Source organism: Hyperolius riggenbachi, chromosome 7 (genome assembly GCF_040937935.1).
Source record: "Hyperolius riggenbachi isolate aHypRig1 chromosome 7, aHypRig1.pri, whole genome shotgun sequence".
Lineage (NCBI taxonomy): Eukaryota > Metazoa > Chordata > Amphibia > Anura > Hyperoliidae > Hyperolius > Hyperolius riggenbachi.
The window spans coordinates 138343387-138359121 of NC_090652.1; positions in this window are offsets into that span (position 1 = coordinate 138343387).

Here is a 15735-nt window from a genome sequence, read left to right on the forward strand (position 1 = left end):
CCCTCTGCTGGTAAAAAGTGGAAAAGCTTCAAGGAAGGCATCACCAGTATCCTTATTCTACATATTCTAGTGTATCCGAAAGATAAAGGAGAGTACAAACGTTATCAGGTGACAGTTTAGGGGCCTCACTCTACTAAAGCTGCAGCAGAGTAAGGGGAAGAGAGTTGGGATAATTCACTTTGCATGATGGTGTGGCGAGCTTGGAGTTGCTATAATTAAATGTGGACCTGAACTCAGAACTTTCTGCTCTAAAAGATATGCAACAGTATAATAACGTCGAGTCCGTTTTCACACTGCAAAGTGCTGGTGGGTGGTAGCTGCACGCCACAAACGCATTGCACTGCCAAAAACACACCGTGTTAGTACACGGTGTTCCCTGTCTGCCACCAGCCAAGCAGGAAGTGATGCGTGTTTGCGGTCACTTCCTGCTTTAGGTATGCGAAAGCGTATTGTAAAAATACGCTTCCACGCATGCGCGCTGGGACGCCAACTTTTTTTAAAACCCTGCATCGCCATAGACTAACATGACCTCTGGGCCGACGCAGATCGCCGAACTTTAAATAAATATCAATTGGCTATACCTGGGGATTCTTCAATGCCCCCTTAACCTCCTTAGCGGTAACCCCGTGCTGGACACGGGGTAAGCCACCGGAGGGTGCCGTTCAGGCCCTGCTGGGCAGATTTACATATTTTTTTTTCAAACACGCAGCTAGCACTTTGCTAGCTGCGTGTTTGGTCTGATCGCCGCTGCCCGCCGCCGATTCACCGCTATCTGCCGCGCCGCGTCGCCTTTCCCCCCCCCCCCCAGACCCCTTGCGCTGCCTGGCTAATCAGTGCCAGGCAGCGCTGAGGGGTGGATCGGAGCACCCGCCGACGTCGGTGACGTCATCGCGATCGTCGCCATGGCGACGGGGAAGCCCATACAGGGAATCCCATTCAGAACAGGATTCCCTGCAGGGCAAAAGCGCCGGCGGCGATCGGAGGGGTGGGAGGGATAGCGAAGGGAGGGGGGAAGCATGTAGCTAGCGCTAGGCTAGCTACATGCTTTTAAAGGACTTACGAGGCGAAAAAGACCTAAAAAGTTAAATACCTGCATGTAATAGCAATGCACGGAGGGCGCCGTCCGCGCCCTCCGTGCCGTTCCGCCTGGTCCCCGCAGCTCAATGTGCCCCCCGGCCGGTCCCGACCCCCCAGCCCGGGTCGGGCTCTTCCTCCTCCACAAAGATGGCCGCCGGAGCTGGCCGCCGCTGCGCAGTCCGCATATGCGCGAGTGCGGCTGCGCAGCTCTAGGGCCTCCCCCCGATCCACGCTACTGTTGCGTGGATCAGGGGGGGAGGCCCTAGAGCTGCGCAGCTGCACTCGCGCATATGCGGACTGCGCAGCGGCGGCCAGCTCCGGCGGCCATCTTTGTGGAGGAGGAAGGGCACATTGAGCTGCGGGGACCCGGCGGAACAGCACGGAGGGCGCGGACGGCGCCCTCCGTGCATTGCTATTACATGCAGGTATTTAACTTTTTAGGTCTTTTTCGACTCGTAAGTCCTTTAAAAAAAAAAATTTTAAAAAAAGGTGCTGCGCTGCCCCCTGGCGGATTTTTTGTACCGCCATGGAGGTTAAGCTTGTTGTCCCCTCGCTCTGACTTACATGAAGGACGCATTATCCCACGCTTGTTAAAAGACAACTGTGAGTGAGAGGGATATGGAGGCTGCCATGTTTATTTCCTTTTAACCACTTAAAGACAAGTAGGCGTATTAAAACGTCCTGCTGGAGCCTCTTAACGGTTCCAGGACGTTTTTATAAGTTAAGCTGTGCGTGCGAGTGCACAATAGAGTTGGGCCGAACCTCCGATTTTAGGTTCGCGAACCGGGTTCGCGAACTTTCGCGAAAGGTTCGGTTCGTGTTAAAGTTCGCGAACCGCAATAGACTTCAATGGGGATGCGAACTTTAAAAAAAAAATAATTATGCTGGCCACAAAAGTGATGGAAAAGATGTTTCAAGGGGTCTAACACCTGGAGGGGGGCATGGCGGAGTGGGATACACGCCAAAAGTCCCCGGGAAAAATCTGGATTTGACGCAAAGCAGCGTTTTAAGGGCAGAAATCACATTGAATGCTAAATGACAGGCCTAAAGTGCTTTAAAACATCTTGCATGTGTATACATCAATCAGGTAGTGTAATTAAGGTACTGCTTCACACTGACACACCAAACTCACCGTGTAACGCACCGCAAACAGCTGTTTGTGTAGTAACGGCCGTGCTGGACTGGTGCGCACCATGGCGAGAGTGCAGGTTTTGGTGGCTTTACAGCCCATATGGTCGCCTGGCTGATGAACAGAACAGGTATGCAGTGGCGGGTTCACTGAACAGAACAGGTATGCAGTGGTGGGTTCACTGAACAGTACAGGTATACAGTGGCGGGTTCACAGAACAGGTATGCAGTGGCAGGTTCACTGAACACAACAGGTATGCAGTGGCGGGTTCACTAAACAGGTATACAGTGGCGGGTCCACTGAACAGAACAGGTATGGCGGGTTCACTGAACACAACAGGTATGCAGTGGTGGGTTCACTGAACAGGTATGCAGTGGTGGGTTCACAGAACAGTACAGGTATACAGTGGCAGGTTCACTGAACAGAACAGGTATGCAGTGGCGGGTTCACTGAACAGAACAGGTATGCAGTGGCGGGTTCACTGAACAGTACAGGTATACAGTGGCGGGTTCACTGAACACAACAGGTATGCAGTGGCGGGTTCACTGAACACAACAGGTATGCAGTGGCGGGTTCACTGAACACAACAGGTATGCAGTGGCGGGTTCACTGAACAGGTATGCAGTGGTGGGTTCACTGAACAGGTATGCAGTGGTGGGTTCACAGCACAGGTATGCAGTGGCAGGTTCACAGAACAGGTATGCAGTGATGGGTTCACAGCACAGGTATGCAGTGGCAGGTTCACTGAACAGGTATGCAGTGATGGGTTCACAGCACAGGTATGCAGTGGTGGGTTCACAGAACAGGTATGCAGTGGTGGGTTCACAGCACAGGTATGCAGTGGCGGGTTCACAGAACAGGTATGCAGTGATGGGTTCACAGCACAGGTATGCAGTGGCAGGTTCACTGAACAGGTATGCAGTGATGGGTTCACAGAACAGGTATGCAGTGGTGGGTTCACAGCACAGGTATGCAGTGGCAGGTTCACTGAACAGGTATGCAGTGATGGGTTCACAGAACAGGTATGCAGTGGTGGGTTCACAGTACAGGTATGCAGTGGTGGGTTCACAGAACAGGTATGCAGTGGTGGGTTCACTGAACAGGTATGCAGTGGTGGGTTCACAGCACAGGTATGCAGTGGTGGGTTCACAGAACAGGTATGCAGCCAGCCAGGAACAAGTTAAGCCTAACTAATCTTTCCCTGAGAGACAGTCTGCAGCAGCTCGCCCTACTCTCACTAACGCAGGCAGCACACGAGTGACCGTAATGGCCGCCACTGCCTGCCTTATATAAGGGGGGGTGGGGCTCCAGGGGCTAGTGTAGCCTAATTGGCTACACTGTGCCAGCTGACTGTGATGTAGAGGGTCAAAGTTGACCCTCAAGGTGCATTATGGGGCGAACCGAACTTCCGCAAAGGTTCGCCAGCGGGACGCGAACGCGAACCACCGAAGTTCGCGTGGAACCATTCGCCGGCGAACCGTTCGGCCCATCTCTAGTGCACAACACAACATAGACAAAATACACCTTTATTTCCAAATAATATATTGTCACCATACTTTGTACTAGGAACACAATTCAAATCTTGTGATAACCAGGACAAATAGGCTGATACAATGTTTGGGTTTTATGTACAGTAGCAGTGTTTATATTAAAACTATAGGGGATAAAATCGGAGAAATCGTGTATTTTTTCATTCTTTTCCATGTTTTTCCCTTTAAAATGCATAGAAAATAAAGTAATTACTGAAAACAAATATCAACCCCAAAACGCCTAATTGGTGGTGAAAAAAACAAGTTATAGATCATTTTATTGTGATTAGTAGTGATTAAGCTATTGGCAATGAAAGGCATGAGCACTGAAAGGTGAAAATCACTCTTGTCCGTTAGGGTAAAATCCCCTTTGGGGTGAAGTGGTTAAGCTAGAGTGACCAGACGCAGGGCCGGCCTTAGGTTTCACAGCGCCCTGAGCGAAACCTGATTTTTGTGCCCCCCTTCATCCTCTTCCCGTGTGCGCACACACGCATGCGCACACACACACAGGCCCATATGCAATTCATCTTCCCTCCTGAGATATCTCCTAGGACAGTGGTTCCCAACCTTTTTGATGTTGTGACACATCACACCAAAAGCTCAGATCTCTGTTACACGTCACATATGTATAATAGAAAAATACTATTAACCACTTCACCACTGAGGGGTTTTACCCCCTGACCACCAGAGCAATTTTCACCTTTCAGCGCTCCTTCCATTCATTCGTCTATAACTTTATTATCACTTATCCCAATGAAATGAACTATATCTTGTTTTTTTCGCCACCAATTAAGCTTTCTTTAGGTGGGACATTATGCCAAGAATTATTTTATTCTAAATGTGTTTTAATGGGGAAATAGGAAAAAATGTGGGGAAAAATTATTATTTTTCAGTTTTCGGCCATTATAGTTTTTAAATAAAGCATGCTACTGTAATTAAAACCCATGAAATGTATTAACCCATTTGTCCCGGTTATAAAACCATTTAAATTATGTCCCTATCACAATGTTTGGCGACAATATTTTATTTGGAAATAAAGGTGCATTTTTTTCAGTTTTGCATCCATCCCTAATTACAAGCCCGCAGTTTATAAAGTAACAGTGTTATACCCTCTTGACATAAATATTTAAGTTCAGTCCCTAAGGTAACTGGTTATGTTTTTTTTTTTTATTGTATTTTTTTTTTTTTTTAATTACAAAAAAAAAATAAAAATTGGGGAGTGTGGGAGGTAATGAGTTAATTTATTGTGTAAATGTAATGTTTGTATATGTAAAATGCTTTTAGGGTGTAGTTTACTATTTGGCCACAAGATGGCCACAGAGTGTTTGTTTACATGCGACCTGTAAGCGTCCGGAAGGACGCTTACAGGAAGCAGTAGGAGGCTGGGAGACTCACAATGATCTCGCTGTTTCTGAAAGAAGCAGCAGATCATTGCGGGGGCTAGATCAACGAATGGGAATGGATTTTCCCGTTCATTGATCTCCGGGCGAGCGGGCGGCGGCGTGCACGAGCGGCGGGTGCGCGCGCACGAGCGGCGGGAGCGCAGACAGCGGCGGTAGTGCGGAAGGTACGGATTTCTCCGTCCCTGGTTTTTTAGGGGGGAAAAAAGGGACGGAGAAATTCGTACCGCCGGGGGTAAAGTGGTTAATACCCACGAATGGATGGAAAGAGTGCATTATCCTGAATACACTTAAAAATGAAGGCTAGAACCTTTCAGGAATATTACTAAAAACAATCAGTGGGACAGTTAGCCGCCCTCCCCCCCTCCCCCTATTTAGAATGCACAGCAACGACAATTTGCACCACGCGTTATAGCCGCAGTGCGCCCCCCCCCCCCCCCCCAAAAAAAAGCCTTCAGACTCAGTATAGGTAGGTAGCCAGGTATAGGTGCCCCCAGTATAGGATCTCATGTGTAGGTGCCCTCCATATAGGTTACCAAGCATAGGTGCCCCAAGTATAGGAAGTCAGTTGAAGGTCTCCATCCCCCCCCCATAGGTAGCCAGGCGTAGGTGCCTCCAGTATAGGTAGCCAGATGTTGGTGCCCTCATTAAAGGTAGCCAGATGTTGGTGCCCTTAGTAAAGGTAGGCAGATATAGGTGCCTCCAGTATAGGAAGTCATGTGTTGGTGCCCTCAGTATAGGCAACCAGCTATAGGCGCCCCCTTGGAAGCTGCCGCCCTGAGCGACCGCTCTGGTCGCTCAGGGCAAAGGCTGGCTATGACCAGACGTCCCGGATTGCCCGGGACGTGTCCCGGATTCGGGGTCCGCTGTCCCAGGCTGCATGAGGTCCCGGGAAACGTCCCGCTTTCAGCAGCGGGACGTCCCGAGACTCTGGCCACTCTATCCTCATGAACTGGCAGCGGCGTCTATAGACACCGTGCCAGTTCATTGCCTCGCTCCAGCCTCCTTCTTCCGGTGTCAGTTCCGACACCGGCAGGCGAGCAGGGCTACGGCAAGATGGCTGCCGAAGCCCTGTACTGGAGACTATTTGTGTCTCCAGTACAGGGCTTTGGGCGCCATCTTGCCGTAGCCCTGTCAGCGCTGGAGATGAGCAGGAGGAAGGTGGTCCCGGGAGCAGCGCGCCAGAGGCCGGAGACTTCTGCCAGGTGAGTAAATGCTTTCTTTTCCAGGTGAAATGTCTGCCCGCATTGCGTTTATTTTCTGGTGAAATGTTTGCCCGCATTGCGTTTCTTTTCTGGTGAAATGTTTGCCCGCATTGCGTTTCTTTTCTGGGGAAATGTTTGCCCGCATTGCGTTTCTTTTCTGGTGAAAGGTTTGCCCGCATTGCTTTTCTTTTCTGGGGAAATGTTTGCCCGCATTGCGTTTCTTTTCTGGGGAAATGTTTGCCTGCATTGCGTTTCTTTTCTGGGGAAATGTTTGCCCGCATTGCGTTTCTTTTCTGGTGAAATGTTTGCCCGCATTGCGTTTCTTTTCTGGTGAAATGTTTGCCCGCATTGCGTTTCTTTTCTGGTGTAATGTTTGCCCGCATTGCGTTTATTTTCTGGTGAAATGTTTGCCCGCATTGCATTTACTTTCTAGTGAAATGTTTGCCCGCATTTCGTTTCTTTTCTGGTGAAATGTTTGCCCGCATTGCGTTTACTTTCTAGTGAAATGTTTGCCCGCATTGCGTTTCTTTTCTGGGGAAATGTTTGCCCGCATTGCGTTTCTTTTCTGGGGAAATGTTTGCCCGCATTGCGTTAATTTTCTGGGGAAATGTTTGCCCGCATTGCAGTAATTTTCTGGTGAAATGTTTGCCTGCATTGCATTAATTTTCTGGTGAAAGGTTTGCCCGCATTGCGTTTATTTTGTACTGACATGTTGCCCGCATTGCGTTTATTTTGTACTGACATGTTGCCCGCATTGCGTTTATTTTGTACTGACATGTTTGCCCGCATTGCATTTATTTTGTACTGACATGTTGCCCGCATTGCGTTTATTTTGTACTGACATGTTGCCCGTATTGCGTTTATTTTGTACTGACATGTTGCCCACATTGCGTTTATTTTGTACTGACATGTTTGCCCGCATTGCGTTTATTTTGTACTGACATGTTGCCCGCATTGCATTTATTTTATACTGACATGTTGCCGCATTGCGTTTATTTTGTGCTGACATGTTGCCCATTGCGTTTATTTTCTGGTGTCCGGGGTAACTGCTGATCCTCTGCCTCTAATACTTTTAGCCATAGCCCCTGAAGAAGCTGCATGCTCAGATCAGATGTTTCTGACATTATTGTCAGATCTGACAAGATTAGCTGCATGCTTGTTTCTGGTGTGATTCAGACACTACTGTAGCCAAATAGACCAACACGGCTGCCAGGGAACTAGTATTGGTTAAAAGGAAATACATATGGCAGCTTCAATATTCCTTTAACTTTAGTTCCCCTTTAACTGGAGCCTCAGCCAGGAGCATCCTGCGCATGCACGGTTCCAAATGTGTCTGAACCACATATACCCAGAATGCTCCTATTGAGCACAGCTATTCAAGAGGGTGATTGAACGGGGCAGGTGGAGAAGACAGGGCATGTGCCCTTGCTTCACCAGGGTTCAGTAAGAGCTTTGAACGGGGGGCGGGCAAGAAGACAGAGTGTAGGCCAGATAAGCTGAGGGGACACCAATGATTTGGGGAGACTGAAGAAACCCCGGGTATGGCCAGCTCTGATATTTATTTTTAGTTCAGTTGTGCTTTTATGCTAACCATGTCAGAAAACACAGCATGCTATGTACAGGGTTGTGTAGCCGCAGTTAGTGTGTCCATGCTGGCCATGTCCATCACCAAATGGGAATATGAGAGTCAGAATTAGATGATGGGAGCCAGCAGGAAAGTATCCTGGCGTGTTGAATCACTGTTTTATTTTGGCTCCCAAGTTCTCTAGCTCACTGCCCAGCAGAAGTCACATGCACACATTCCAATACAAGTGAATAGGGAGTAGGTCTCTGACTGAGCCACGTGGAAACCGTTGTCGGTGAGTGTCTCTGAAGAGTATTCCACCGCACTGTGCTCTGCATTCAAAGAGGTTTTTTTTTTTAAACAAGGAAAACACTTTAGGGTACATATTTTATGGGTGAGAAACTGTGATAGCGATGTTGCTGTTGGGATTTATTAGGCTTTAGAAGGGTCTAGATAAGCATTACCAAGAACTCAGTCCAAAGCAAGGCTTTACGTAGAATAATGCAGGTCATGCAGTAGGGGAGAGGGTGCCTATGCACCAATCTGTGCATCCCAATTCAGGATATACCGGTAGTGAAAATAAATAATAGGATGTTGGATTTTAATTTAGCTACGTATAGCAAAACTGTCCTATTTCTGGAACCAAATATACACATTGAGTTCAGCCATGGGAAAGTTGTTTAAAAGCTTGTTTGTCAATACAGTGATCTCAGGGCAGCAACAGGAAATGAGTCATGAGTCTTCTTAGTAAAGGAAATAAAGGGAAAAGAACAGGGGTGAGTGGACTCATCCCAAAAACCTGTGTGGTGCGCCAAAAAATGGGCGTGGTCAAGCATAACATTGGCATGGTCATGGGTGGGGCCAAATATACATGACCTTAGCAGTGATGTAAAAGGTCTGCCGAGGAAGTTTGAGCTCTGCCGTAGTGTAGCCCCCAAACATAGATGTAATCTGACAGCATTTCACCAAAAAGACACGTAATCTGGTAGAAGTTCCTCCAAAATACAGATAATATGGCAGTGGTTCCCCCAAAATAGACAATGTGGCAGCAGCAGGTCCTCCAACATACACATAATCTGGAAGCAGTTCCCCAAAATACATGAAACCTGGCAGCGGATCACCCAAAATAAACGTAACACCCAAAATATATGTAATCTGGCAGCAGTGGTCCCCCAAACATACACAATCTGGCAGCAGTTCCTCAAAATACACGTAATCTGGCAGCAGCCGTTCACCTAACATACACATAGGGCTTGATTCACAAAGCGGTGATAACCCAGTTATCACGCCTAAAAGACTTTAGGCGTGATAACCATTGCACCACGCTGGTAAAAAGCCCCTTATCACGCCTAAACTCAGTTTAGGCGTGATAAGTTTAGGTGTGATAAGTTTAGGCGTGATAAGTTTAGATAAGTTTAGATCGCACGCAAAGTCCTGCGCGCAAAGCAGCGCCATTAAACTCTATGCGACGTTTCGCGCGCACCAGACTTTGCTAGCGCAAAACTTTTGATCAGCTGTGCACTGCGGTGCTAACCCAGTTGGTGCTATAGTTATCACGCCTAAACTTATAACACCTAAACTTATCACGCCTAAACTGAGTTTAGGCGTGATAAGGGGCTTTTCACCAGCGTGCTAACTGTTAGCACGCTTTTGTGAATCAAGCCCATCATCTGGCAGCTGTTCCCCAAAATACACTTAGGCTCGGTTCACATTGGAGCGCACAGAATAGGTGGCCAGGTGTATATGTTCCATAAGTAGCCAGGTGTATAGTAGTCCCCAGTATATGTAGCCAGGTGTATAGCTGTCCCCAGTATATGTAGTCAGGGGTATTTTAGTCCCCAGTATATTTAGCCAGAGGTATATGTCCCCAGTATATGTAGCCAGGGGTATATGTCTCCAGGTTATGTAGTCAGGGGTATAGTAGTCCCCAGAATATGTAGCCAGAGGTATATGTCCCCAGTATATGTAGTCAGGGGTATAGTAGTCCCCAGTATATGTAGCCAGAGGTATATGTCCCCAGTATATGTAGTCAGGGGTATATGTCCCCAGTATATGTAGTCAGGGGTATATGTGCCCAGTATATGTAGCCAGGTGTATAGTAGTCCCCAGTATATGTAGTCAGGGGTATATGTCCCTAGTATATGTAGTCAGGGGTATATGTGCCCAGTACATGTAGCCAGGGGTATATGTGCCCAGTATATGTAGCCACTAGCCAGGGTTATATGTCCCCAATATATGTACTCAGGGGTATATGTCCCCAGTATATATAGCCAGGGTTATATGTCCCCAGTATATGTAGGCAGGGGTATAGTTGTTTCCAGTATATGTAGCCAGGGGTATATGTGCCCAGTATATGTAGTCAGGGGTATATGTGCCCAGTATATGTAGTCGGGTATATGTCCCCAGTATATGTAGCCAGGGGTATATGTGCCCATTATATGTAGCCAGAGGTATATGTCCCCAGAATATGTAGTCAGGGGTATATGTTCCCAGTATATGTAGTCAGGGGTATATGTCCCCAGTATATGTAGTCAGGGGTATATGTCCCCAGTTTATGTAGGCAGGGGTATATGTCCCCAGAATAGGTAGCCAGGTGTCCCCAGTATATGTAGTCAGGGGTATATGTCCCCAGTATATATAGCCGGAGGTATATGTCCCCAGTATCTGTAGTCAGGGGTATATGTCCCCAGTATATGTAGTCAGGGGTATATGTGCCCAGTATATGTAGCCAGGTGTATAGTAGTCCCCAGTATATGTAGTCAGGGGTATATGTCCCCAGTATATGTAGTCAGGGGTATATGTCCCCAGTATATGTAGTCAGGGGTATATGTCCCCAGTATATGTAGTTAGGGGTATATGTCCCCAGTATATGTAGTCAGGGGTATATGTGCCCAGTATGTGTAGCCAGGTGTATAGTAGTCCCCAGTATATGTAGTCAGGGGTATATGTCCCCAGTATATGTAGTCAGCGGTATATGTGCCCAGTATATGTAGCCAGGGGTATATGTGCCCAGTATATGTAGCCACTAGCCAGGGTTATATGTCCCCAGTATATGTAGTCAGGGGTATATGTCCCCAGTATATATAGCCAGGGTTATAGGTCCCCAGTATATGTAGGCAGGGTTATATGTCCCCAGAATAGGTAGCCAGGGGTATAGGTGTTCCCAGTATATGTAGCCAGGGGTATATGTGCCCAGTATATGTAGTCAGGGTATATGTGCGCAGTATATGTAGTCGGGTATATGTGCCCAGTATATGTAGTCAAGGGTATATGTCCCCAGTATATGTAGCCAGGGGTATATGTGCCCATTACATGTAGCCAGATGAATATGTCCCCAGTATATGTAGTCAGGGGTATATGTCCCCAGTATATGTAGTCAGGGGTATATGTCCCCAGTTTATGTAGGCAGGGGGGTATATGTCCCCAGAATATGTAGCCAGGTGTCCCCAGTATATGTAGTCAGGGGTATATGTCCCCAGTATATGTAGCCAGAGGTTTATGTCCCCAGTATATGTAGTCAGGGGTATATGTCCCCAATATATGTAGTCAGGGATATATGTCCCCAATATATGTAGTCAGGGGTATATGTGCCCAGTATATGTAGCCAGGTGTATATGTCCCCAGAATATGTAGCCAGGTGTCCCCAGTATATGTAGTCAGGGGTATATGTCCCCAGTATATGTAGCCAGAGGTTTATGTCCCCAGTATATGTAGTCAGGGGTATATGTCCCCAATATATGTAGTCAGGGATATATGTCCCCAGTATATGTAGTCAGGGGTAATTGTCCCCAGTATATGTAGTCAGGGGTATATGTGCCCAGTATATGTAGCCAGGGGTATATGTGCCCAGTAGGTGTCACTTCCCCCCAGTTTCAGGGGTGGTAGGACATTCCATGTTTCCCTTTTGAAGCCTGCCGTTCATGTAGATGCTACTCCTCCTCCCCCTGTGGTGATTAACGGAGAACCAGAGTATGAAATAGAGAAGATTTTGGATTCTCGAAGAGTACGTAGGCCTTTACAGTATCTGGTCCACTGGCGAAGGTATGGTCCTGAGGAGAGATCCTGGGTACCACTCTCTCGCATGCATGCAGAAGAACTCAGGATGGAGTTCCATAGATTGCATCCAAATAGGCCGGGTGGTGCGTGTCCGGAGTCCACGCCTAGAGGGGGGGGGGTACTGTGAGAAACGAGGCAGCTGCGGCGAACAGCACCGCCGCCGCAGCTGCCTCCATGTGGCCATCCGTACGCTCGGCGTCCAGGACGACGAGGACGTAACGCTTCTCTGGGCAGGGGGTCACCGTAGCGCGCGGGCGCGTGCACAGACGGGACCTTTATGCGTGGAGGAAGCCCGTCAGCTGACCGCTTGGTCGGCTGACGTCAGAGGAGTCCCACGGCGCCCAGGATTGGCTGAATCGGAGGGGCGTGCCAGTGGGGTCTCCTCTGCTTCATAAGCCTCCGGGCTTCAGTTAGGATTGTCTGTTGTCGTGAATACTTGCGTGTTAGCGCTCAGACCTTAGGCTAGTTCCCTAGTGTTGAGGCTACGGATTTCACACCAAGACTAGGATATTGTTATCTGTTATTGTTATTTGTTAGACTAGTTCCCTGGTGTTGATGCTACGGATTTCACACCCAGACTAGGATATTGCTTACTGTTTGATCTCCTGTGTATGACTCTTAGCTATTTCCTCTTACTCTGATCCTGCCTTCTGATCCTGTACTTTCGCCTATCTGCCTACCTGTTGCTGAACCTCTGCCTGATTACCGTTTGCTCTCTTGTCTCACGATTCTGTACCGATACTTACCTCCCTGTTGCAGAACCTTGCCTGTCTGACCCTTCTACTCGCCAGTGGGCCCTCGCCACTGGTGAGGTGTTACTGTGCCAGCTCTGCTGGTTTAGCAGCTCTGCTAGGCTATAGTTTAGCCTTAATTACCTGCTCATTAGGTACCTGACATTTTAGTATTACTGTGTCTCGTAGGCTGCAGTACAGTCTGACTCACCCGCACCTCGGGTAGTCATTTATCTGCAGTATAGTCTGAATCACCTGCCCCTCCGGAGATTAAGCCTCTTCAGTATTGTCTCTCCAGCTTGCTGGAGGTTGTCCGTTAGTACACACTCTGTGTACTGTTTATACCTCACCAGCCCCTCTGGTGAGGCCTCATTAAAGCTTTGAAGTACGGTTGCACCCAAACACTTACACTTTATTAGGTGTCCAGAGGTTAGCCATACTTGTATTATTGGTGATTCTGCAGATCACTAATAATCAGGTATACATCTGTATTGTTGGTGATACTGCAGATCATCAATAATCAGATACTCTCTGTGTGCTGACACCGACCGTTACAATGATCTAATCTTCTCTCTTCTGTCGGCTCTGGCTGGAATGTGTGGAATGTGCTGCACTGCTTGTCATTGGCAGAAGCTATACACACCCTCTCCAGGCCCCCTGCACACTCTCTATGACTCACACACTAAGCTACTCTCAGCATATCAAATTTCTATGCCTTTTGTTTGTAAACACTGCATAAAAATGGCAATTACAAGCCAAGATTGCAGCAGGTAGAGGCAGAAACAGCACAGAGGGGCCCAGGAGAACATAATGAATAGAATGGTATACTTTTTATTGTAAGAATTTTACAGTACAGATTCTCTTTAATGGAGAACTCTGCTCACACCATCACCTGGCCTTAATATTATCCAAAACCCCCTCCATCCTAACTCATGAGAGTAACCAAGCAGCTCAGGGTGACCCAAACTACTAGTGTTGTCCGGATCATGAACGATTCGGATCTTTGATCCGAATCTATTTTGTGAGTCGAATCATCCGAATCATCAAAATGAGTGATTCGGATCGAAAAAGGGGCGGGGCAAGGAGCGACACGCCCCCCTCTCAGCGGGCAGCGGGGTCCTGGAAGCAGAGCAGGGATGGATCGCTGAGTTGGAGGGGAGCCAGCCTTGCAGGGAAACAGGTAAATGAGAGAGGGGACATCGGTGCCACTGCCAGATATGTGTAGAGCACACATACTGGCTGAAATGTGCTGCCCATTATAGGCTGTCTGTTCCGTAGTTGTGCACAGTGATCACATTGGAAACTTTTGGCTCAGCACAGCTCAGTAACTTTGCAGGCACTGTGACTGCTGTGCAATATGATCCTCCTGCACTCGGCACTAAACAGCTGCACTTCACTTCGGGGAATGCTTTCTTTCACTGCGACGTTTGCTTTCAAAGTACACAGATGAACATGTAGGTGAAATACATGTAAAGCATATGATTGCAGCATGTGGATATTGTGTGCAAACAAACATTTCTGCTCTCTGCTCGTCCCTCCTCCCATCTCTGTCCACTCCCTGCCCTCTGTCCATCTTCTCCCCTTCTCTGTGTGTCCACCCCCTCCCCTTCTCCTGTCCACAGCAGGGAAAGACCTGTCCTGCTATTCATTTCACCCCTGAATGCTTCGGTAGTAAAATGATCCGAGATTCGGATCAAAGATCCGGATCTCTTCAATGATCCGATTCAAATCATCCGGATCATTGAAAAGATCCGAACTTCCCATCTCTACAAACTACTAGGAATGTATAGGGGGATAAAAGGAACCAAAAAGCCCTCCTACTAAAAAAGCAAAGCTTGGTGTAATTTGCCTTCTTAAAACAGAAGGAAATTTGCAATAATTCAGTTATAAGTGAACATTTGTGGTTACCCACAATGCTCTACTGAATATGCAAATTATCCCTTTTCGCCCTTGTTAAGCCAAGCAAGCATCCAGAACCGCTGGTGTATAGCAAGCTTATAGCTTTAAGTTTTACACAGCCTTATCAAACCCACATGTAGACAGCCTGTTTCGGACTTTTGGCCCACATCAGTACATGGCAGGGATTGATAAAGCCAGGGGCGTCGCTAGCCCTGTTTTAGGGGGGCACGTGCCCCCAATCTTTCCTGGGGTGCCACGGATCTCCCGGCCGCCGCTGCCCCCTCTGTCAGCGGCTCCCTCCAGCCGCCGCCGCCGCGTCTCAGACCTCAGGATCAGGCGGCGAGCCGGCGACCAATCGTGCGGGCGCTAGGACCCAGCGCCCGCACTGATATGCGGAAGTGACATCACTTCCGCATATCGAGCGGGTGCGTCCAGCGCCCGCTCATACATCTGGTCGGGTCGCCGCTGATCCTGAGGTCTGCTGAGAGGTAGGGGGGGAGCGGCGGCGGCTAGAGACGGGCCTCCCTGTCACTCACTCACTCACTCACTCACTAAAGGGGCTCCCTGGCACTCACTCACTCCCTAAAGGGGCTCCCTGGCACTCACTCACTCCCTAAAGGGGCTCCCTGGCACTCACTCACTCCCTAAAGGGGCTCCCTGGCACTCACTCACTCCCTAAAGGGGCTCCCTGTCACTCACTCACTCCCTAAAGGGGCTACCTGTCACTCACTCACTCCCTAAAGGGGCTACCTGTCACTCACTCACTCCCTAAAGGGGCTCCCTGTCACTCACTCACTCCCTAAAGGGGCTCCCTGTCACTCACTCACTCACTCCCTAAAGGGGCTCCCTGTCACTCACTCACTCCCTAAAGGGGCTCCCTGGCACGCACTCACTCCCTAAAGGGGCTCCCTCGCACTCACTCACTCCCTAAAGGGGCTCCCTGTCACTCACTCACTCCCTAAAGGGGCTCCCTGTCACTCACTCACTCCCTAAAGGGGCTCCCTGTCACTCACTCACTCCCTAAAGGGGCTCCCTGGCACGCACTCACTCCCTAAAGGGGCTCCCTGGCACTCACTCACTCCCTAAAGGGGCTCCCTGGCACTCACTCACTCCCTAAAGGGGCTCCCTGGCACTCACTCACTCCC